Below are 23,753 nucleotides of genomic sequence, written 5' to 3' on the forward strand. Positions count from 1 at the left end.
TTAAATTTATTTAAGAAAACTTTAAATTGAAAATTAAGATTAATTTGGTTTAATTAAAATTTGATAAAATTCATAATTAAATTAATTTAATGTATTGTAAATAAATTTAGTTATTTATAATTCAATTTCGTTTTCGAATTAAACAAACATCTTAAATAATTAATTTTATCAAAACTATCATTAATTTAGTTTAATTATTTATTTAATTTAATTATCATTAATTTAGTTTAATTTTATTTTGATAAAATTCATCTAATTTAATATATTAATAAAATTTAATTTAATGCATCTAATTTAATAAAAATTATTTAAATAATTATAATTTACTTTCGTTTAATTTTATTTATTTCACATTTACTTTAAAGAAATTTGAATTAACTAACTATAAGCTAAAATAATTTCCATTTAATTTAATATAATTTTATTTTAATTAACTTACTTCAGTTTGGTTAGATTAATTTAATTCATTATTTAATTTAATTGTATTTAATTCAATTTAATTAAAACTTATACTTTAAATTTGATTAAGCAAAATTTGACTTGAAAATAATATTTAATTTAGTTTAATTTAATTTTGATAAAATTCATCTAATTTATTTTAATTAATTAATTGTAATTTAATTTCGTTTTCAAATTAAACCAATATCTTAAATAATTAATTTTGTCCAAATTATAATTAATTGAGTTAAATTTAATTTTGACTAATTTTATCTAGTTAATTTTAATAATATCTGACTAATTTAATTTTAATTTATTTATTGTAAAATAATTTAATTAGTTTTCATTTATTTCGGTTTAATTTTATTTATTTCACTTTAAGTTAATTTACGTCAATTTAATTTAATTTAATATATAATTAAATTTTTTTAATAATTAAATCAAAATTTATAGTTTAAATTTATTTAAGAAAACTTTAAATTGAAAATTAAGATTAATTTGGTTTAATTAAAAATTGATAAAATTCATAACTAAATTAATTTAATGTAAATAAATTTAGTTATTTATAATTCAATTTCGTTTTCGAATTAAACAAACATCTTAAATAATTAATTTTATCAAAATTATCATTAATTTAGTTTAATTATTTACTTAATTTAATTATCATAAATTTAGTTTAATTTTATTTTGATAAAATTCATCTAATTTAATATATTAATAAAATTTAATTTAATGAATCTAATTTAATAAAAATTATTTAAATAATTATAATTTAATTTCGTTCAATTTTATTTGTTTCACATCTACTTTAAAGAAATTTGAATTAACTAACTTTAAGCTAAAATAATTTCCATTTAATTTAATATAATTTTATTTTAATTAACTTACTTCAGTTTGGTTAAATTAATTTAATTCATTATTTAATTTAATTGTATTTAATTCAATTTAATTAAAACTTATACTTTAAATTTGATTAAGCAAAATTTGACTTGAAAATAATATTTAATTTAGTTTAATTTAATTTTGATAAAATTCATCTAATTTATTTTAATTAATTAATTGTAATTTAATTTCGTTTTCAAATTAAACCAATATCTTAAATAATTAATTTTGTCCAAATTATAATTAATTGAGTTAAATTTAATTTTGACTAATTTTATCTAGTTAATTTTAATAATATCTGACTAATTAAATTTTAATTTATTTATTGTAAAATAATTTAATTAGTTTTCATTTATTTCGGTTTAATTTTATTTATTGCACTTCTAATTTAATGTAATTCGATGTAAAATAATTTAATTAGTTTTCATATATTTCGGTTTAATTTTATTTATTGCAATTTTAATTTAATGTAATTCGATTTAAATAAATATCTTAATTAATTCTTATTTAATTTTATAAATTAATGCCTAATTTAATTTGATATGAATTCCTTTAATTTACTTTGTAAACATTTTATCTCTTAAAAAAATGTTTAGTTAATTTATTTTAGTTTGCTGCATTGGTATGATTAGTGTTAATACAATTTAATTAATTTTTATTTTACTTAATATAATATATATTTAATATTATTTATTTCTTCTTTAATTATAATTTTTAATAAAACCTTTAACTTTATGTTAATTATGTAACGTGATGCAAGGCAAAAATTATAATTTTTTTAAATGTTATTGTTGTTCAGTTTGACCTTATTGAGTAAATTTAATTATGCACAATTAAGTGAGAAATTAATTATGTTTATTTTCAATTTGTTTAAGCTTTTAATAATTATATTTTTATTTTAACTTTTAAATTTAATTTTTGTTTTAGTTTTAATTTTGAGTGCAGTCGTTCGGCATTTAATTCTAACTTAATTAAGTATAAATTAACATGTTTTAAATAATAAAAATTAAGTTGAATAATTTTTTCAAATACATAAATTAGTTTTAATTTATTTAAAATTTAAAAAATAACCAAACTGAATTGAAAAACCCAATTAAATAAATTTAAATTTTAAATTTTAATTACTAGTAATTTTAATTAATACAATTCAATAATTACTTCTAATTTAATTAAAATTAAAAAAATTTTAAATTATTAGCCAATATTAAGTTCTAGCAATTTGAATAAATAAATTACAATAATTAATTTTAATTTAATTTTTAAATTTAAAATGTTTTAATTTTAACTAAACCAAATTGAATAAATTAAAATGTTCCATGGTAATAACTAATTATATAATTTAATAAAATTTAGTAATTAAAAAAATTTTAAAATTTTAATTAAATTAAAATTAATTATTTAATTTATTAACATTAAAAATTTTATATTATTAAATTTGATTTCCGTCAAATAAGTTTCGTTTAAGTTATTTGCATTAAATTTATTTTCTTTAATTTTATGATACTTCGATTGCTTCTGAACTACTCTGTTTACTGTTACTCAAATTATCTTAAAAAAGTACATAAAAAAGTAAATTCGTATATACGTATGCATATATGTGTATATGTTGGTGAACATTCTTGAAAGTGCCATGCGTTATATTGAGGAAGCCATATGGAATCTTCCATCACTTAAAAGTGTTTACACGTCCGGTAAGCGAATTCAAGTTACTCTTCCTTGAAATTCTGTTGACGAGTTAAATAAAGCCGTCTATACACATATACAAACACATATGCTATATGTTTATATATAGCTCGTTTAACTTTTATGTATTCCAAAGTTCTTTTATAAGCTGCGAAAGTTTGTTACTGCGCTTATCCCCACACACACCCACACACATGTGCATGCACACACCCACACACACTTACATATGTATTTTTGCAGGCGTTGCTCGCAGATTTGAAATACATAAATTATATAATTTTTTTACTTTGGCTTTGTGTGTGTGCCCTTTTTGATGCTATAATACTGGTATAAGAGTATTCTTTCACAGCATCGAATTTGCCGCGCTTTTTCATGCGCCACTTTTCCTACGTAATCGGAATTTATTACTGAAGATGAATTGCCACAGATTGCCTTCCGTTCACTACATTGATAATTGAGTGACAGTAAAAAGTGGGATTTAAATTTTTTACGAGTATATAACTAACATGTGAATATTCTATGCGCGTACATGAAAACATAAATTAGCATAGACATGTTTACACTTGAATATTAAATGTTGTCAGAGAATATAACAGAAGTGAAATTGAGATAATTCCGAGTAAAGACTTTGTTACACAATTACATGTGCTATAATACATACATTTGTATATATAATATATACTGTCTTGTGTGTATGTGTGTGTTTGTATCTATAATTTCTTATAGAAAAGTTTTGGTTTTTTACCGCTGGTTTTGTGCTACACTGTGTGACACCCTGCACCAAATTTGTAGCTTGGATGTTTACTGAGTTACGCAAATACGTATAACAAATAGAATTTTGTGGGCGTGGCAATGATTCTATTTTGATTATATGCAAAATCAATCTCTGCAGAGTGCCAAAAAATATTTTGACTAAGATTTTTCCAATTTGAAAATTTTATAAATTGAAGAAAATAATATTAGGTAAATTATTAAAAATGAAAATAAAATTTTTAGTAGCTAATTTTTTTTAATTCGATGAAAAAAATTTACACAGGAAATTTAATTTTGTTCAAAAACCAAAAAAAAAGTGTAGACAAAAAAATTTATAAAAATATGTTTAAAAAAATTTGCTTTTTTAGTTTTTTGTTCTTGTTATTTTTAATATGTTATTACATTGAAAATAAATAAATTTTAAATGTTTTTTACATTTTTTGCTATAAATTTATATTTTTGGTAATTTTTTATATTTTATTTGTGTGGCAGCTAGATGCTATAGTGGTTCGATAAGAAACATATGTTCAAAGATTGTAGCATTGCCCTAGAAAATAGTCTATGTAAAATTTCGTGAAGAGATCTTGTCAAGTGAAAATGTTTTCCATGCAAGCACTTGATTCCGTTAGTTCAGTTTGTTTGGTTGCTATATGCTATAGTGGTCCGATATTGGACAAATGAGCAACTTCTTGAGCAAAAAACGACGTGTGTAAAATTTCAGACAGACGGACAGACGTACAGACGGAAATTACTAAATCATCTGAGTTCGCCATGCTGATCATTTAGATATATATTTTATAAAGTATCTGACGTTTATTTCTGGGTGTTACAAACTTTGTGGCAAACTTAATATACCCTGTTCAAGGTATAAAAATTAATTGTTAACATATTCTAATACCAAATTTATCGCTCTATAAAACAGTAACATAATATTATATATTATATTTTTTCATAAAATCTTTCGTTTAAAAGTTATACTCAGTTAAAGTTATACATCAAATGACTTGAGCATTCATGCAAGTGCTTTATTAATTCTATGTTACTCATACGACATGGTGTACTATATAAATACAGTACACTTGATGCATATGGTAGTTCAACTTTGACCTTGAATAACTTTGACGCAAGTGATTTTTTTGAAAAATGTTGCTGAAAGTTTTTCTAGAGCGTTCAACTTCCTATAAAAATAATTCGATGCCGCAGCAATGTATTCACTGGCTTCGCAAAGAAAAAATTAATTGCTAAAAGTACGAAAACTCTTAGTTATTTAAATGGGAAATGAATTGTGTTTGCGGCACGGGTTATTATCAAGATTAAGAGCTCAAATGTGTTTCATAATTTTTTTAAGGCATTCACGCTGCAGAGTCAAAAATCAATTTGGGAAATAACGGACACCGCCTATATACATACATGTCGATTTAATACTCAAAAGTCATAGGTTCGAATTCATCGAACGTCTTTGCTAGCTAATAACTGCGCCACCCCCTTTTATTACCATCTGAGTCAATGGGAAGTATTTATGCTGTTGCTTTTTTATTACATCTTCAGTAGATTTTTTATGTCAACTTCACATATGGTTATTACAGTATTTTTTATACTTCCTTCTTTATGTGCGCAATTATTTAGGTTTATATTCTTTTAACACATCTCTTATTCACATACAGATACATATAGACATATGTGGCGGTAAATTTGCCATTCTGTGCAACTTAATACACACACTTCTCGACATTTACCGACATTTGTGCGAGCGTCTGTAGGAAATGTGCCATTTAAGGATTTCTTTATGGCTCCCTACATTGTTTACAACATTTTCTATGGGTTTTTAATTAAACATTAATATATGTATATTGTTGATGGGCAATTACTTCTTTTAGTATCAATCATGTGATATTCCCATTACAGTCTACTTATGGGGTAAGAGCGTCTATAAAATTTATTAAACAAAATATAGAACATTAAGGTTCAGTACTAAAGCTAGGCATAATTTTTGAATTCATTTAGAAATGTGTGAAATTGAAGGGTTTACTTATTGAACGCAATGTGTGTGAGTATAAATGTGGTGTGACGTCATACTAGATATGCTCTATGAGTGATTTTAGAGAATTTTTAACTTAGAAGTTTTGCTTTAAAACTATAATTAACTTACGGACTTACCTTAAATTAAGGAAAAGTTACACATATTGATCGCTTGCCTCCTTTTTCGAACTATCTTCGTCTAGTTTAGTATTCGAAGAAAAAATACTGAAATAATAGAAAATAAACGGTATTATTGTATTGTATATAGAAATCAAGTGAAGGAAACTAATTTTTTGAAAGAAAATTTTGCTTTTTCTGTGTTCTTCCTGTTGTAAAAATAAAAAATAAAAAATTTTAAGTAGATAACTACGATCATAAAGACAAATTTGTGTGCCATTAAACTTTACATAATTACTACTGAACTAGCCTTTATCAAAAAAAAAAAATATTACATTGAAGTATTTCAACAATGCTCAAAAGACTTCTGTAACAGTTTCAACTACGGCTACGGAGTCAACGGACCACTCCGAGTCAAATTTGACCAAATGGTATGTAAAATTGGCTGATTAATTGTGTCAAGGAACCCTATCGAAACTGTTGAATACTGTACAGCCGATGAACTGGCAAAGTGCCGACCGAATATCATCAAACTAAGAATGGGAATGCGAGCTGCGTTGTCATCTTGTTGTCGAATTATAGACGGCTGGGCTTCGCTTGAACTTGGTGAGCGCTGAACCATAAGAAACACTTGTACGGTTGAAATTTCCGCCTATAACGCAAGTGGCCCTTAGAACTGCAAGGCTCAGCTTGCCCTAATTGTATAGGTAGATTCACTAATTGGTATACATCGGCATAAAGCGGCCGTCAAAATTGTTTAGAAGAAATCGAAGTAGAAATATTTCGAGACTTTCTCATCGATCATCCAGCTTTTACCAGAAAAAGGTTGAAACATCTTGTATGCTATATCTTCGGTCATCTGGCTGAATGGCTGCAATCGAAATTAACTAGCTCAACAGACTCATAATAGCCTTATATCGCTTAGTCGATACATGAGAGTTTTTTGAACGCTATCTCTCCGCACTAATTATGGTTCGATCTAACCTAACACTTAAATATGAACTATATCTGAACTTCAATACTATTTATCACAGTTACTTCAGGTACGAATAATTTATTATTTTATTATATACATATATAAGTAATTATGTAGCGGAAAAGTTGTCGTCCGGTGGTTTCAAACAGATTTATTGCTCATTTCCTCGATTATATGTAAGCTTTTACTAAAAGCATTGTTTTGCTTATCTTGTTATAAATTGTATTATTACAATGCGTGGCGTGAAAAACTCAACTGCAGCGGAATTGCCCGAAATTTAATTAACATGAGTGTTCGTATAATATATCGGCACAGAGCAACAAAATTGAAGCGCTAAATTGCCTGATTGAGTCTGAAAGGCATGTGGTTATGTGTGCTAGTTAATAGTTAGCGAAATTTTAGTTCCATGGATTCGGTTTAATTAATATGAGCTCAGAAACTACGTACGTACGCCACAGGTATGCTGTGTTCTCTAACTGTATTAAAATTTCCAGCTATTTTACATTCGAAGTTGCAGTTTTTTTGTTTGTATTTTTAATGCGTAATTTTGAAAATAGGGTTTGAAATAAAAGTTTGCTACTAAATATTGTTCTTAACGACTTAATCAGAGTAAAAGTGAGAATTAATGTTTGCCTCTGAAAATAAAATTTTCGAAATTGTAAGCTTCTGGAAACTAAATATTAGTATTCATTTATCAGGAGAAAGTTGTAAGTGTTAAAAACTACGCATTCAAAACTTTTTTAACTACTGACTAGGTTCGTAGTAAGCTTTTTTGTTAGTTTACCAAACTGGCTGTCAAAATCAGCCGTACGCATTCGAAGCAGCCAAAATATTTTAACATGCATTGAATAATACTTTTTCTAGAAAATACAAGTAATGTGATAACTTATTACATCACAATCGCCATTTCATCAATTCAATTAAAAATCTTTCTCGCCGGCAAGCGTTTGCTTTTTCTTTAATGGCGGCGAATTGGATTTACTAAAACAATATGTAAATCAACATTTTATTACTTCACTTAAATTAATATGTTTGTGTGTATACATATGTTATGCTTCTGCTGACAGGTAGCCGTGGGGTGGCCACTTTATTGCCATAGCAATTGTCTTGCATTGTGCAGATTACGCGACAATGATTTATATGAGCTCTTTTTTTCAATTTTTCTACTTACTATCCTCAGGCCTAAACTGCAGTAGATTATTATGTGCTTTTGTTTGACACTAATAATGATGACGGAAGTGCATACGCAGGGATGTTAAGGAGGATGTCTGTTATACGGGAATTTAAAATTAAAAGTAATACTGGATATATGTAGTACAATATGTAGTGAAGATTATTCAATTTTTTTCGTATAGCATGAAATTACTTACAGAAATTACTTCGCAGATTATAGCGTTGCTTTAGACCATAATCTAGGCCAAATTTAGTTAAGATATCTTGTCAAATAAAAAGTTTTCCATACAAAGAGTTGATTTTGATCCAATAGTTTGTATGACAGCTATATACTATAGTAGTCCGATCTCAAAAATTTGTTCGGAGATTGTAGCACTGCCTTAAGGAAATAACGTTTTAGGTATACATCAACATAGCTTGTCAAATAAAAAAGTTTTCCATACAAGAACTTTATTTTGATCTGCCAATTTGTATGACAGCTATATGCCCAAGTGATTTTATATGAATAATATATTCGGAGGTATCTTGTTTTTCATACTAGGATTTGATTTTGATCGAACAGTTTGTATAGCAGCTATATACTACACTGATCCGATATTGGCGGTTCCGACAAATGAACAGCTTCTTGAAGAGAGAAGTACGTTATTATACAATATTTCTATTTATGGTATATAGCATTGATGCCTAAATATTTATCTGAGTACGAATTTGGACCTCATATTTGTCAAATGAAAAAATTTTTTCAGACCATAAATATCTCCGATATTTTTATATTATATATAGATTAGATTATAGATTTATAAATGTACAAAAATATTAGGTAAACTTATTGAATTAGGATGATAAACTTAAGGAAAACTGTGTGATTTTAATTATGTCAAATTCACTGATGCTAAAATGACAGCAGCAGAAGCTCGATGAAGTATATTTCAAAGCATACATTCGACTTTTTCAGTTAGTCTGCCACTTTAAATTGAAAACTGTTGTTAACAATTGTATAACAATTAAATCACAGCCGTTTCTATTGATTTGACTAAAACTGTGCTTAAATTTGACGTAATGGAAATCTCATACGATAAAGGAACTGCTACAAGGAGAAACAATTTTAGTGGACACATATACGTATGTAAGATGCTAGCTACAGTCTATGAAGTTAAATATGACTTTTGACATTATGACAAAACTTTGACACGATTACACAGAGAGCCAATGTTTTCCTGTTTTTCTTATAAAACTGACACTATAATTTTTAATAGTCAAGCATTGTTTGGTTTTTATTTAGAATTGGATCTTTGTGGGTTTATTTTTTCATATGCGGAAAACGTCATAGATAAAATGCAACTTTTTCTAACGAGGATCCCATTGCTATAGGTATCGAAATTAAGAGAGCAAAGATATAAGTAGTTTCCTTAATAGTTTTCTGCAAAACACCACTTGATTTTCATTCACCTCTGACCCCCAACATCATTTATTCTTTGCTTGTCGGCTAGTGCCTTAATTTGTACTTTGTGGACAGTAACGTATATAGTCGTCCGTAACGTAGTATAACGGACAACAGTCTGACACTCAAACAGTGTCATTCATTACATATTAGACTAAAGCTACTCTAGTGAAATACCCATAAACAAAAGTGAACAACAGGAAGTGGAAGGTTAACCAAATTGCTGTGCACTCTATTATTAGTCCAATCTCGCATGATTGCTGCTTCACTTACTAACCAAATGCAACGCTAGCAACGCAGTCATGTATGTACATAAGTATGTCAACTTTACAACACAGTTGAAAGCGTATGTCAACCATACATTTAGCTTCATTGTTGCAACTATAGATTATTGCTTTAGACCCGGAGTCGTGATCCAACCCTTCACAACACTAAAACGCATTTGCCGCTATGCCCGAAATTGAGCACACAAACAACGCCAAATTATTATTATGACATAATCAACGAACAACTTCTAGCACAGTGGCAGCCGTTGGAAACCGACCGACACCAAATCATTTGTTGAAAGGCGCACGACAACTTGATTATAACTGGTGTTGGGAGTGTAGGAGACAGTTACATACACATATTGTGGGAGTGTGTGTACAGGTAGGCATTTGTATTAAGGGCATATTGTGTTTACAAATGAGATTGTGGCAGCAAATATAATAGAGTTGAATTTATAAAGGATTTCATTGCTATAAAGCATGATGAAATTGATGAGCATTTAATCCCTGAGTAATCTTGGGCGATGTGATCATGAAATATACATATAACATACATACATACATATACATATGATTATATAACTTAAATTCAATTGAAAGTTTGAAATTCGTTTTTTAGCGATAGAAGTGCTAGCGGTCTATTGAACCCTTTTTCGATATCTCAGCATAATTTTACCAGAAAAATATGAGATATTTTCTTAAAAAAGTCAGCTTTAGGCACTGAGGTCTACATATTTGCTAATGGTGGTTTGAAAAGTTGTCGTCGGATTTGGACAATTTTTAGACGTAAGATGTTATACTTTAAAGTCATTATTTGTGTACAGTTTTATTTGGATAATGTCATTGTATCTCGATTTATATATTGTAAAGTGAAAGGATTATATGGAATTAAAAATTGTGCTGTATGGAAAGTTAGCGTGGTTGTAGTCCTATTTGGCCTATTTTCGCAATATATTATAGGCATATCAAAATATCTTTATGCGCCAAATTTAGTTGAAATCTGTCGGGTAGTCCCTGAGATATAGAGTTTCATCTAAATGTGAGCGGTGCGACGCCCAGTGTCCAACTTCTGTACCGATTCCTTTGAGACCTTTATAGTTTTGTATTTTAATTTGGAGCTTAGTTATAGCATTTTATAGGTTTTTAGTTAACTAAATTTTGTGGGAGGGACAATAGTTCAATTGCGCCCATCTGCAATACTAATCTCCTGAATGTGTCAAGGTACACTTGTACCGTGTAATTTTTACTTGCTATCCCTAGCATAGACAGTTGGACGTTTCACCATATTGATCATTTATGTATATAAGTATAGATAATTCTATACCTAACTCGATTAGTTTTAGTTGTTAAAAACAACGCTTAGGTAAACAAAACCATTATACTATACAATTAGGAAACAAACTGCCGTTACAAACATTACCAGACAATTCAAACAGCCATTGACGAATACGAACAAAGCGAGTTTTTTGAAATATTCTTTGAAGTTATCAATTGCGGCATTTAAACTTAAACTTAAAGTTTTCATTGCCTGCGAAAAAAATTGTACAGCTCAGTCTGTGATTAAAGATACAATTGATGGTCATATAAAAGGGAGGCGGGCGTAGGTGGGTTATCACTTATGTAAGGGTTAAGTGCGTTGTTGAAAACTTCTGGGAAATTGCTGTGAAACTTTTGTGAAATAAAAGCACAATAAATAAAATTACTGACAAACGCACCTTTTAATTATGAACGCTTTTGTTCTAATTAAAGCATGAAAAAAGAAATTTTATGCGCTTGCTGCAATTTTAAAGATTTCCTTGTAGATTTTTGCTTTCGCGTAGCTTGAAATGGGATAAAAATCTTTAGTTCTATATATTTCAATATTTTCTATGAATAAAGAGTAATTTTAATCTCCTTCAACTTATACCTCCTTCAACTTTTACTTATGTTTGTATGTGTGTACATAATTGAAAATTCAATTGCATTGACCTTGACGAGCATCGATTGATGTCATATGTTGGCAACAAAGGCGGAGAAAAGAAGTGTTGATGACATTGCAGATGAATGCCAGCGTTGGAGGTGAAGGAGTCAGCAAAGTTTCCTTGTGCTTTATGCTATACATTTTCGTACGATTTTTATGCTTCATGTACTGTTTTCTATAATAGCTTTTTGTTTTTTTTTATCGTTTTTAAGCTTATATGTTTTTATTGGTAAAAGTTTTTCGAGAATTTTTCATGTTTTTTTTGGCAATTGACACTTTTTGCTTCATTATTGCAGCAAGTTTCATAAGAATTTTGTAATTTTTCTCAAATGTAAATGCAATTTTCTACCAGAAATACATTAGATATGCAATAAAAATGTATGGCTGTATGTGTGTGTGTAGCTTAGAAATACAAAAGGACGAGTTCAATTGCTTGACTTTGAATACAATGATGCTACAAAAAGCATAAGTGGTCATGTTATCATTTTATTCATTTAGTATTCTAAGTTGATAGACCTTTTTTTTCTCAATGAATAATGCTCTTTTTCATACATTTGTTTACTTTCTTGAAACAATGAATAGTCAACACAATTGGTTTTGAGTGGAATTTCATGATACCCCATAGATCCGTCACATTAATGACTGCAAATAATATACCAGGTAGGAGTATTGTGTATCGATAACACTTTTTGCTGAAAAAAAAACATTGTTAATGATACCCAAAAATGGAACGATGAGTGCTATCCAGGCCTTGCAGAGATTACAAAGTTCCCTAGAGGTTATGAAAGCATCGGAGAAGATGCCTAAAAGACGTGGTTACGAAGGAAGACATCAAAAAAGTCACACATACAAGTCTTTAAGTGACCGTAAAATAAAGTTGTCTTGTCTCACAATCATATTATATTTTCGGCATCTGGTCCCCATCGACATTTTTGTGTTCTCAGACTTTATGACTTCCTAGCTGGAGAGAAATATCGAATGTACCAAATATTTGAAAATATTCTTCGAAAATTTGAAGTTGATTCGACAAGATTTTTTAACTTAGTGTAATCGGCTTCTAAAACGACTGGACCGACCGACTTGAAATACAAACACAACCTTTTAATATATATTTATCAGGTAATGCTCGAAGAAATACGATTTTTGGTAATAATTTCGACTGGTTAAACCAATCTGAAGTGTAAATTTTTTCACAATAACGACTTTTTTTGGAAAGCCGCCATTTTGTCGAAAATCAACATTTTGACTAGTTATTTTTCATTACCGCTATTCATCTTTTGTAATAATAAATTTTTCTTCCTCACTGTAAGCCACCTTTTTTCGGAAGTCCTTCTGAAGAGAAATGTGAGGAATCCAAAATTGCTGCTTCAACAAAAAATTCCTAACTAGCCAGTGAATATAACACCTTAAATGCCATAAAGTAACAAGTTGCATCGATGATGAACTGAAGTCTCCGTTAGTCTAATAACCAGAAAAGTATTCTGTAGCTAGAGAAAGCGCAATCGGATCTGGACACTTGTATTTTTTTGCTGTCTTGATATTGAAATGAAGTGAAATGATTCTGTCAAAAAAATTGTTTCGAAAACATATTAGTTAATAATGATATGGTGTTATTTCCATCAAATATAAGCTTTGGCTGCTGGTCGTTTCAAGATTATTAAAATACACAAACATTATATCGCATAAATCTGATAACTGCTTGAAATAGGTGTCTTAACCAAGTAAATGTAAATCCTAAATTAAGTTTAGGTTCACTTAAGTCTATACAGTAAATTAAATAACTGCTCAGTTTATTATATATAACCGTTGTATCCACTGATATAACCAAAAAGTTGCGAAGTTTATCATATACGACTACTGCACCCGCTGAAATAACCTTGGAACTAATAAAACTATGAACAAAAACGGTCTAGTCCAACTATAAAGAAAGATCTCTCGATACGATTACAGATCTATTAAGTTCTAAATGAGATTGATGCTTGAGAGACACACATGGATAAGATTTTACTTGAGTTTCACTATTTATTTATTGATTTTTTTTATTATAAAATTGGTAATAACGAAAGCTTTTCAGCTCAAAATTATTCATCATCAGTAATCAGATTTTGATGCAAAGGTGCAAATGTAGTGAAGTAAATGCAAGCTGAGCTTACTTTGTGGTCGTAGCTGATAGTTGACAGTATTTAATGTGGAAGCATGCTCAGGTGCACTATTTACAAGGGCAGCTTGATAACACAAAGTGATGACTTTATCATTTACTTCCGCATTAAATTGAAAAAAAAAAACAAGAAAAAGTGTTAACTTTGGTTGCACCGAAGCTATAATACCTTTCACAAATACAAGAACTTGATACCGATCATTCAGTTAATATGGCAGCATATGCTATAGTCATCCGATCTATACAATTTCTTCGGAGATGGCATTATTGTCCTTAATAATGAAAAAGTTTCCATACAAGTACTTTATTCCGATTATTCAGTTTGTATGGCAGCTATATGCTATAGTAGTCCAATATCGGTCGTTAGCTTAAAAACTGAGGGACTAGTTTGTATATATACAGACAGACGGACATGGCCAAATCAACTCAGCTGATCATGCTGATCAGTTATGAATATATTTAATAGGGTCTCCGACGTTTCCTTCTGGGTGTTATAAACTTCGTGGCAAACTTAATATACCCTTTTCAGGGTATAACTATTAATTTTACAAGCCTATGCTTAGCAACTAACGAACTAGTCTAGCCATTTATTTAGTTTGTATATGTCTGCCTTAGCGATACACAGCTGACGAATTGGCAAAAAGAGGCAGCTTAGCCCCACTATCAACAACAGATTGAAAACGGGTTGGACCTCCGCTCTCTCCATGCGTTCTACTACTGAAAATTTTTGGCTTCGCGAAATCTTATCTATCAGAAATGGCCGAAATCGCGATACATTTTTTTACTTTCTGGCATAGAGAATAAAAAGGGGTTTGTACATCCTGTCGAAAGATTGAGAAAATATATGTATATTATCTCCGACATTTTACACAAAATTTCACTGATTTATTGCACCATACTAGTATATTCATATGTGTATGAAAGTAGTTAGAAATCTGTGCGCACATACAACAAGAGAGAGAAATTTCATACATCTATTGGTATGCTACGAGAGTATGTTAGAGCTCAAAGTCGTGTTGGGAAGTGTCAGAAATGTGCAAGGAATTCTAATCGCTTGCAATAGGATATTGGAATTTTTTTTCTCCGTCTGCTGCCTTGCTTCTATTGGTGCAATCATGAGGAGCTTGGCTGGCTTGCATGCATCAACTCTGGTAAATTAAATGTGTTGCGCATTTAAATGAGCCACACACGCACAGACATATGCATGTCCAAATAATCGCTGTGTGACTACGAGTATGAGTCTAAGTGCAAATGTGCAAATGTGCATTTGTGTGTGTCTGCTTAATGCTTGTCTTTGCATTTTTCTCCCTACAAAGTCATTGTTTACATGCATTTCTCAGCCATGCACTGCATACTTCACTCTGTCGGCCACAGTTTGCCGCACTTGGTCTAATGTCTTATGGGAAAGAAATGAATAAAATGTTTACATGAGATTCAACTAGTATGCATACATAGTGTTGGCAATATTTTGCATACTAAATTGCTTGGTAAACTTGATAACAGTTAGCTTTCACTGGCAGCATACTTAAGCAGCAAGTAAAACTTGGGGCTTAAAAAATATCAGCAGTAGCAGCAGAGGGCAAGAACAGTGGGGAGCAGGTACAACGTGTGTGACAATAGTAAGTACTTATAAAAATATACATTAGGATGATTCTAAAAAAAAAAAAAGAATTTAAAATAGTAAAAATTAAAAAGTAATTAATTAGAAAAACGAAATAAAAATAAATTAGATAATTATAAAAACAAGAAATAACGCGGTCGCACCGAAGCTATAATATCCTTCACAAATACAAACAATTCATTACAAAAATTTGATTATGACTGTTCAATTTGTATGCCAAGTATACGCTATAGTGATCCGATTTGAACAATTTCCACGCGATTGGATTAATATCTCGTCAAATGAAAAAAATTTTCCAAAAAGAACTTTTTTTGATCGGTCAGTTTGTATGGCAAATATACGCTATAGTGATCCGTTTTGAACAATTTTGTCAGAGAATGCATTATAGCTAAGATAATAATAACCCATGCCAAATTTCGTGAAGATATCCCATCAAATAAAAAAGTTTCCCATACAAGTACTTTTTTCCGATCGTTTAATTTGTATGGCAGCTATATGCTATAGTGATCCGATATCGACGATTCTGACTGACTTAGCATCTTCGTGCGCAGAAAATGACGTGTGCAAAATTTCAGATCGATATTTCAAAAACTGAGGAATTAGTTTGTGTATATACATGGCTGAATCAACTCAGCTCGTCACGCTGATCACTTATATAAAACATATATATATTTTTATAGGATCTTCGACGTTTTCTTCTGGGTGCTACAAACTTAATACATCGTGTTCACGGAATACAAAAAAAAAACACAATGAACATACCCATGCACTCAAAATGATTCAAAGATATGCAGTTACAGGCCTCACTCTATTCTACTCTCTATTTACAGATTTTTTGATGAGTTAGTCATCTCGCCCCTCAATGCACACAAATCGTTGTGAACATTATAACTTATTAAATTTCTACTCATTCGGACTAAGTTTGAACAATAAAAAGTCTGTGTTGCATGCAACTACTCTAAAATGTCATTCCATAACAAAAGGGCATTAACGAGATAAAAGCTTTCAAAAAATCAAACTTCTTTACGCTTACTCAAAAAAAAATAAAGGTTTAAGGGCCACCCTAATGCCTAATATATAATAGCAAACAGCTCACAGACTTGCCGCTATTCAATGTAATTCCACTTCCTACACGCTTTACTCTTTTCGCACGCACTTGCATTCACACACACACACACTTGCGGACAGTATCAACTAGAATCGATTGCTCAACGATAATCCGAAATCAACTGCATACAACGGTTTAACAGCGTGTTATGCATACAAGAAAATCCCGATCATCCACTTGGACGTAAGCACAGCTGAATATTACACACACACAAACATGGACAAATATAATGAGATGAGAGTGTGCGTGTTGTGAGTGTCAGCGCTTGTTAAGGATGCGTGTAGTTGATAGCTATCACTTTGCATCTCTTACCCTGAACACCAGACGATCTTTGTTGTGAGTTTCTAAAAAGCAGATAACATGGCGTCCTGTGCAGCTACTTTGCAAGAGTCCCTATGGCAACGGGTTGCTGTGCTCGTATATCTTCTTGAAAGCAAATGGGTACACATATGGGCGCCTAAAGGAAATGCATCGTTTGCCTTAATAATTCCAATAGCAGGTTTTGTCGGCGTAAAAAGTGCAAAAATTAGGAAAGTGTTCGAAAGTGACTTTTGAGTTATGAGAGGTTATGTTTAGGGAGAGTCGATTCGACGCCGTTCGCAGCAACTCAGACTGACGTATGGAACGAATTGTCGCGTTTTACGTCGAGATCTTAAATTGAAAGCGTACAAAATACAGTTTGTGCAAGAACTAAAGCGAGGTGAGAACGTAACTGTCAATGGCAACCATTATCGCGTCATGTTAACCGATGAAGCTCGTGATCTCGGCGACATTAGATTTCAACAAGACGTCGCCACTTCCTACACATCGCAGCAATCAAGGGATTTATTGAGAGAACACTTCGGTGAGCAGATAGTTTCACGTTTTGGGCCGGTCGATTGGACACCCAGATCATGTGATATCACACCGTTAGATATTTTCCTGTAGGGATATGTAAAGTCTAAAGTCTATGCGGAAATTCCGCTTCGATTCAGGCCTTGGAGCAAAACATCATGCGTGTCAGTCGCCAGTTACCAGTCGAAATGCTCGAACAAGTCATCAAAAATTGGACTCAACGGATGACCTTTCTGAGAGGTAAAAATTGTAAAATCGATCCGTACTTTCTTATAGTCTTGATATAGGGAAACTTATATCAACTATGAAAATCTCCGTTCAAATTAAATTGGTTCATATATTTCTATAGCCCTTAAAAAAATAAGGTTTATTACATTAAAAAGGATTTTGTGGTATTAAATAGGACTAGAAAAAAATTTATTAAGTTATCTTTCCATATGTTGGCTTCAAAACGCCTCTCGATTTCCGAAATAGAGTCTATCCCAGAAATAGAGGCTTTCATTAGCTTAATCGGCCTTCAAGACGGCGGCAAAAGGATGCAGTCAATAAAAGACATTTAAAATTGCAATTTTTCTAGTCTCCGATGACCATATGGTTATGAAACTATAAAAGCGAGAGAGAGGTAAGAGTTTATGAGCTTCAGGTTTAACAACGAGTTCAGATTTATGGAAAAATTACTAAACTTTGTACTTTTATAGCGCGATAAATCAAGCACTAAACAGCCAGATACATTAAATTTTATCTCTGGGATGGTATGAGATGACTTTATAGGAACCACGTTCTAAATTAGATGGTGGGCCTAGCACCGCCCACTTTTAGGTGAAAACGCATATCTTGGGATCTGCTTAACCGATTTCAACCAAATTCGGTACATAATATTCTTCTCATATTTCTATGTTATATTGCGAAATCGGATTACAACCACGCCTATTTCCCATATAACACCATTCTAAATTCCATCTTATCCTTTCACTTTCCACTATGCAAATCAAGGAAAATATATAAAGAAATCTCATGCGAGTATACCGTTTGACTTTGCGAGAGTATAAAATTTTCAGTTACATCCGAACTTATATACAAGTATTTCAATATAGTGGCAAGCTCTTTGAAACAAAAAATGCGTTTTTTCCTCTTTTCTACTCTATTATACAAAATTTAATATAATTTACAACTGATTAGAATTTATTAAATTTACATAAAATAAACATGTACATAAAATAAGTTTGCTACGAAGACCTTATAAAAGATATACATAAATGATCAGCATGATGAGCTGAGCCGATTTAGCCATGTTCGTCTATCTGCAAATACGCGAACTAATTTCTAAATTTTTGAGATATCATTCTGAAAATTTGCACACGTTCTTTTTTCTTCATTAAGCTGCTCATTAGTCGATATCGGATCACTATAGAAAATAGCTGCCAGACAAACTGAACAATCGGAATCAAGTTTTTCTAAGGAATCTTTTGTATTTTTGAAGGGTATTATAGCTACAGTGCAATCTGAAGTTAATGTTTTTTCTTGTTTTTTATAGAAGCGGCAGGTATTTTTTAACTAACGGAAGGTACTCTAGTCTAAAGGTTGATTTGATCCGAATTGTACTAGTTATATACTGGTTAAATGTGAACGGAAAAATTATAGACTAAAAGCGACACTATTGGTTTAAAAAAAAAACGACTAATAATTAATAATATGAGGAGAAAAAATATACCAGGTATACCTGTATGAAGTGAGCGTTAAGATACAAATGTGTTGGTACGAAACATTTGTTGTGAACGATTGGTAACGCCGATTGAAACGGTACTGAAAATTGCCTATACCTTCTCATAGCACCCATATAGAGAATCTATTAACTGTATACTTATTATATATAGACCGTGTAAGTTTTAAGCAATTATTTCGTGTATAATGTTCGGCTGCGCCCGATCTTAAATCTTCCTTACTTGTTTTCAGGCCGCTTTATTGTTGTTTGACCGCGGGCTTGCAACGCCATTTTTTGAATAAGCAGCTATTAGTCAAAAGTAGATTTTTATGTAAGTATGAATGTATGCAATCATGTAGATTCAAGGAAAGTGGATGTAAATTAAATGCATTTTCTCCATTACGCAGCTTATTATGCAAGAGCGCGTGTGTTACACTCAAATACATAAGTGAAATTAATGAGAAGTGCATAAAGATGAGATATTGAGAGGGCACACATGCTTTCGTGGAATCGCAGTTCAGTGAAATTGAAACAGCGATCCTTTGTTTAATTTCATGTGAAATATCTGAGATCTGGGAAGAAATATGCAGTACCGAGCAGAGCATAACCTTATAGAAAGTTAAAGGGTGGGTAGGTTGGTAGGTAGAGTGGCTGTCTAACGACGCACCTAGGCTTATAGGAGGCCCATTGTGATACCACCGGGACTAATATTCACTCACTCTATTATCGCCTCCCCGAACTTTTGATGAAGTTCATCAGTATTAATAGTTTTATATGAGCAACTTCCGATACGTCGTCAAGGAACCCTCGACCGATAGTTGCGATTCTTTTCCTGTAAAGAGCCTTACATTCGTATAGAAGATGTTTTATCGTCTCCTTTTCTTCCACCTCTTGACAGCTTCTACAATAGTCGTTGTAAGGTACACCTAGCCTGCTGGCATGTCTACTAATAAGACAGTGACCTATTAGTATTCCTATCAGAGTTCTTATGTCATTCCTTTTGAATTTTAATAGTCGGTTTGTGCGGCTCATGCTCTATTCCTGTCACGTTTGTCTACTAGTTGAGCAAGTTAGTGATTGTCTTCACCGAGACTCAGCTAGATTTATAACATTTTCCTAATTAAGTGCTTACAAGTTGCCAGAGGCATACAAATTTCCTCTGTTTCGGAGGTTAATTGTAAAGTGGTACCTGTTCTGGCTAGTTCATCTGCTTCACAGTTATCAGGGATATCACTATGCCTTGGAACACATTGCATATTTATCGTGAAGTAGGATGTTAGATCCTCTAATAGATCAAGACATTGCTTCACTATCTTGGATGACACCATAGTAGACTTAAGTTATTGCAAGGCCGCTTGGCTATCCGTATATATTATATATATATGTTCCTTGTTGTGAGTAAAAGGATACTTGAAGCACACATTGCTGGAAAATATTGTTGGTAGAGTAAAAAGACTAGTCCGTACAATTACTGCTACTAGAAGAGTATAAAACAAGAAAATACGTTAACTTCGGCTGCATCGAAGCTAACAAGGATTTGAGTTTGCGGAGTCAGTATGTATGGCAGCTTTATGCTATAGTTGTCCGATCTGAATAATTTCTTCGGAGATGGTAGCGGTGCCTTGAATAATGGTCTATACAGAAATTCGTTAACGTACTTGGTCAAATAATGAAGTTCGTGACATTTGGCCAAGGCTAACATAGCTTAAAGTAGAGAAACGTGGAATTGATGCCAAATCTAGGCATACAATATATTTCTGAAAACATTCCGTTTTAAAAGTAGAAATAGAATGTGATCTATGCGACCCCTTTTTCCAAAGAGACCATTATATTCTGTTCAGCATGTTTTGAAAATATAAAAATACAATAAGTAATTTGATTTAAGAATTAATTCGATTCTTATGAAAAGAAAAATGTCAACTAAATTTATCTATATATTTGCATACGTCTATTTTCAATAGACCGACCTCTATAACAATTGTTCCGTATTTATATTCGCTTAGAGATTGATATCTTGGGGACATGCTTAAAAAGTACAAATGGGACAGTTTCAATAAGAATAGTTCTGTGATCATTTTAGTTTCAGACTCCGATTTATACGTATATACTTATTTGTAAAATAACCCTAAAAAACAGTCTTCAAAGTTCTACAATCAAATGCAGGTGTGTAAATCAGAGGTGCAGCGTTCTGTATATATTTCTCGCATCAACATTAAAGACAAATATAATTATTTGTATAAGTAAATCAACCTTTCAGTTCTCAAAAATTTTATCGCATGCTATATTTTATAATCTGATTGGTATTTCTCCTTTCGATTCACTCTCAATGAAAATTGCTACGTTCCAATTATGAAATTAATTGATACGATTAATATGATATAATTAATTGCAATTTCTTTTTATTTATTTTGCATGCGGCACATTCTATAAGATATCAATTAGTACTATCTAATTTGATCGATACATATTTAAAAAATATAACCCAAACTTTTCATAAGCCGTTCTGCTTGATTTTTTTTTGCGCAGCTGTGATTCCTGACTCTAGGTGGATCATTTACATCGGTAGGTTATGCCAAAGTAGCCATAAAATTGCCAATCAGTCACAAGCAATGAGCCGATTAAGCATTGCTTAAAAATAAAAACAACACGATAAAAATTTAAAGGAAGCATATCGAGCCAATATGAAGAATTGTGGAGTAAAAAAAACAAAGTCAAAGCTTGTAGGTTTTTGTGCAGAGCACGAAAAATGTGTTAAGAAAACTTTGATAGGCCAAAATCCAAATAATCTCAAAGAACAGAGGATTAAGTAGTCAAGTGTGTAGCTTATGGTACAGAACTTACACGTTTATGTTTCTAGTATCAGGCTTTATCAAAGCAAAATAACAAAAAATGAAAAAAAAAAATTAAACAAAAAACAAAAAAAATTATAAAAACTTTGCAACAGCAATAATAGAATCATTATGTAAGAACATAAATAAAAAAAAGTAACACGTAAGATGGCGTAAAATACAATCGCAACCGAACCTTGTTAGTTAATATGTAAATTATTGAATTTTTTTAACATGCGAAATAACCACTTGGAATTCAAACATACCAATATAAAATAGAAAGTTCTTTATGTAAGGGCTAGGGATCGGTAATAGCGAAATTTGCTTATTCTTTACCAAATTCTTCGATAACATTCTCCTATCGTTTTATCGAGATATCTCTCTCGTAAAGACCATTGTCAAGACTTATTCGAGTTGATCCCTACATGAAAGCCCACCAAGTCGGCCAACTGGTCATCTTCTGACAACGCGTTTGAAGCAAATTAGGCTCAACTAAGGAAAGCGATTTCTGCAAAGGCATACCGATCAACGGTCATGAAAGCATAATTTTTACATAATTTGACAGAAAAAATGTTAACTGTTGAAGACATTTTTAATAAGCGAAATGACTAAATCTGCGCAAAAACTTACAGAGCCGCAAAAAATATTACTCCAAGCATTCAACGTGAAAACTCCTGTGAAAAATTTCAACAAAAATTTATCAGCACTTCTGTTGAAATTGGGACAAAATTGTACCAGCAGATTGTTTTAGAAGGCGTGGTAAAGCAATTAAATAATACGCTTATTAACAGAGAGCATTAGATCTTCCAGCAAGATTCTGCTTTAGCACAGAAGGCAAAACTGCCCAACAGTGGCATAAGAGCAATATTTCTGGCTTCATAGCTGTATTTGATTGGCCATCTGGAAGTCCAAATTTGAAAATACTGGATTATAGTTTGTTGTCTGAAATGGAAAACACTGGTTGGCAGTAGGGATGCAGTTTATAGATGATACCCTGTTCATGCTGCCAAACAGATAGCAAAACCTTCCGGTAACCATCTGCTTCAGAAATGGATCGATTTTTTTGCATTTCGTAGATTGGTATTCGGTTCATGAAGTTTTTTACCATTAACTCGTGTGACACTCCTACATGGCAGTCGAACTCTACGATTTTCATTATTATGTCGGTCGCGTGATTAAATTTGTATACGGTATAAAAGGTCTGGCAAGAGTTATGGATCGATTTCACTTATTCTTGGTACAGTTAATGTATATTTATCGTAGCATCCTCATATAATTTTATTAAGATATAACGCATATTGTCTAATATATGCTGTAAATAGACCAATCTGTTAATGGGATTATTTTTATTCGGTTTCCCACAGATCGAATAAAAATATTCTTATTACCTTTTGAAAAAGTTGACAGATTTTATCCATTTTTGGTAATATATATTGACAGATATTTTCAATACAGTGGCAACTGGAAGAATAGGGATAATAATATAATATTATATTTAACATATGAGGGCTAATGAATGATATGAAACGATCTTACTACTCCAGAAGTTTATTTACGTTATGACCTAAGTATTTCAATATTTGTTTTGATGATTGATTCGTCTGTTGTATCTGTCCAATAGACTTATAGCATTAAAAATGGCATTTTATAGTTGAAGGGTCTGATTAGAGTCCGATTGCGCTTATTGGTAAACTCTATCTAGGGAAGGCAATAAGAAAGCTACAATAACCAGATGGAGTGACAGAAATTTGGCCTTTTTGATATATATGTATATATGTATATTTGTATATATAA

At 31.1% G+C, this 23,753-nt stretch overlaps 1 protein-coding gene across 2 annotated transcripts in view; it reads right to left on the reverse strand.

The window, feature by feature from the left end:
- The window catches only part of LOC106622154 (G-protein coupled receptor dmsr-1), a 255,903-nt gene that overhangs the window by 102,164 nt on the left and 129,986 nt on the right, over positions 1–23,753 (reverse strand). For both annotated transcript variants that reach the window (XM_070108720.1, XM_070108721.1), the window contains one exon: positions 5,914–6,000. The gene's annotated coding sequence lies outside the window, so the exon portion shown is untranslated. The remainder of the gene's footprint in view (positions 1–5,913; positions 6,001–23,753) is intronic.

Source organism: Bactrocera oleae, chromosome 4 (assembly GCF_042242935.1).
Source record: "Bactrocera oleae isolate idBacOlea1 chromosome 4, idBacOlea1, whole genome shotgun sequence".
NCBI lineage: Eukaryota > Metazoa > Arthropoda > Insecta > Diptera > Tephritidae > Bactrocera > Bactrocera oleae.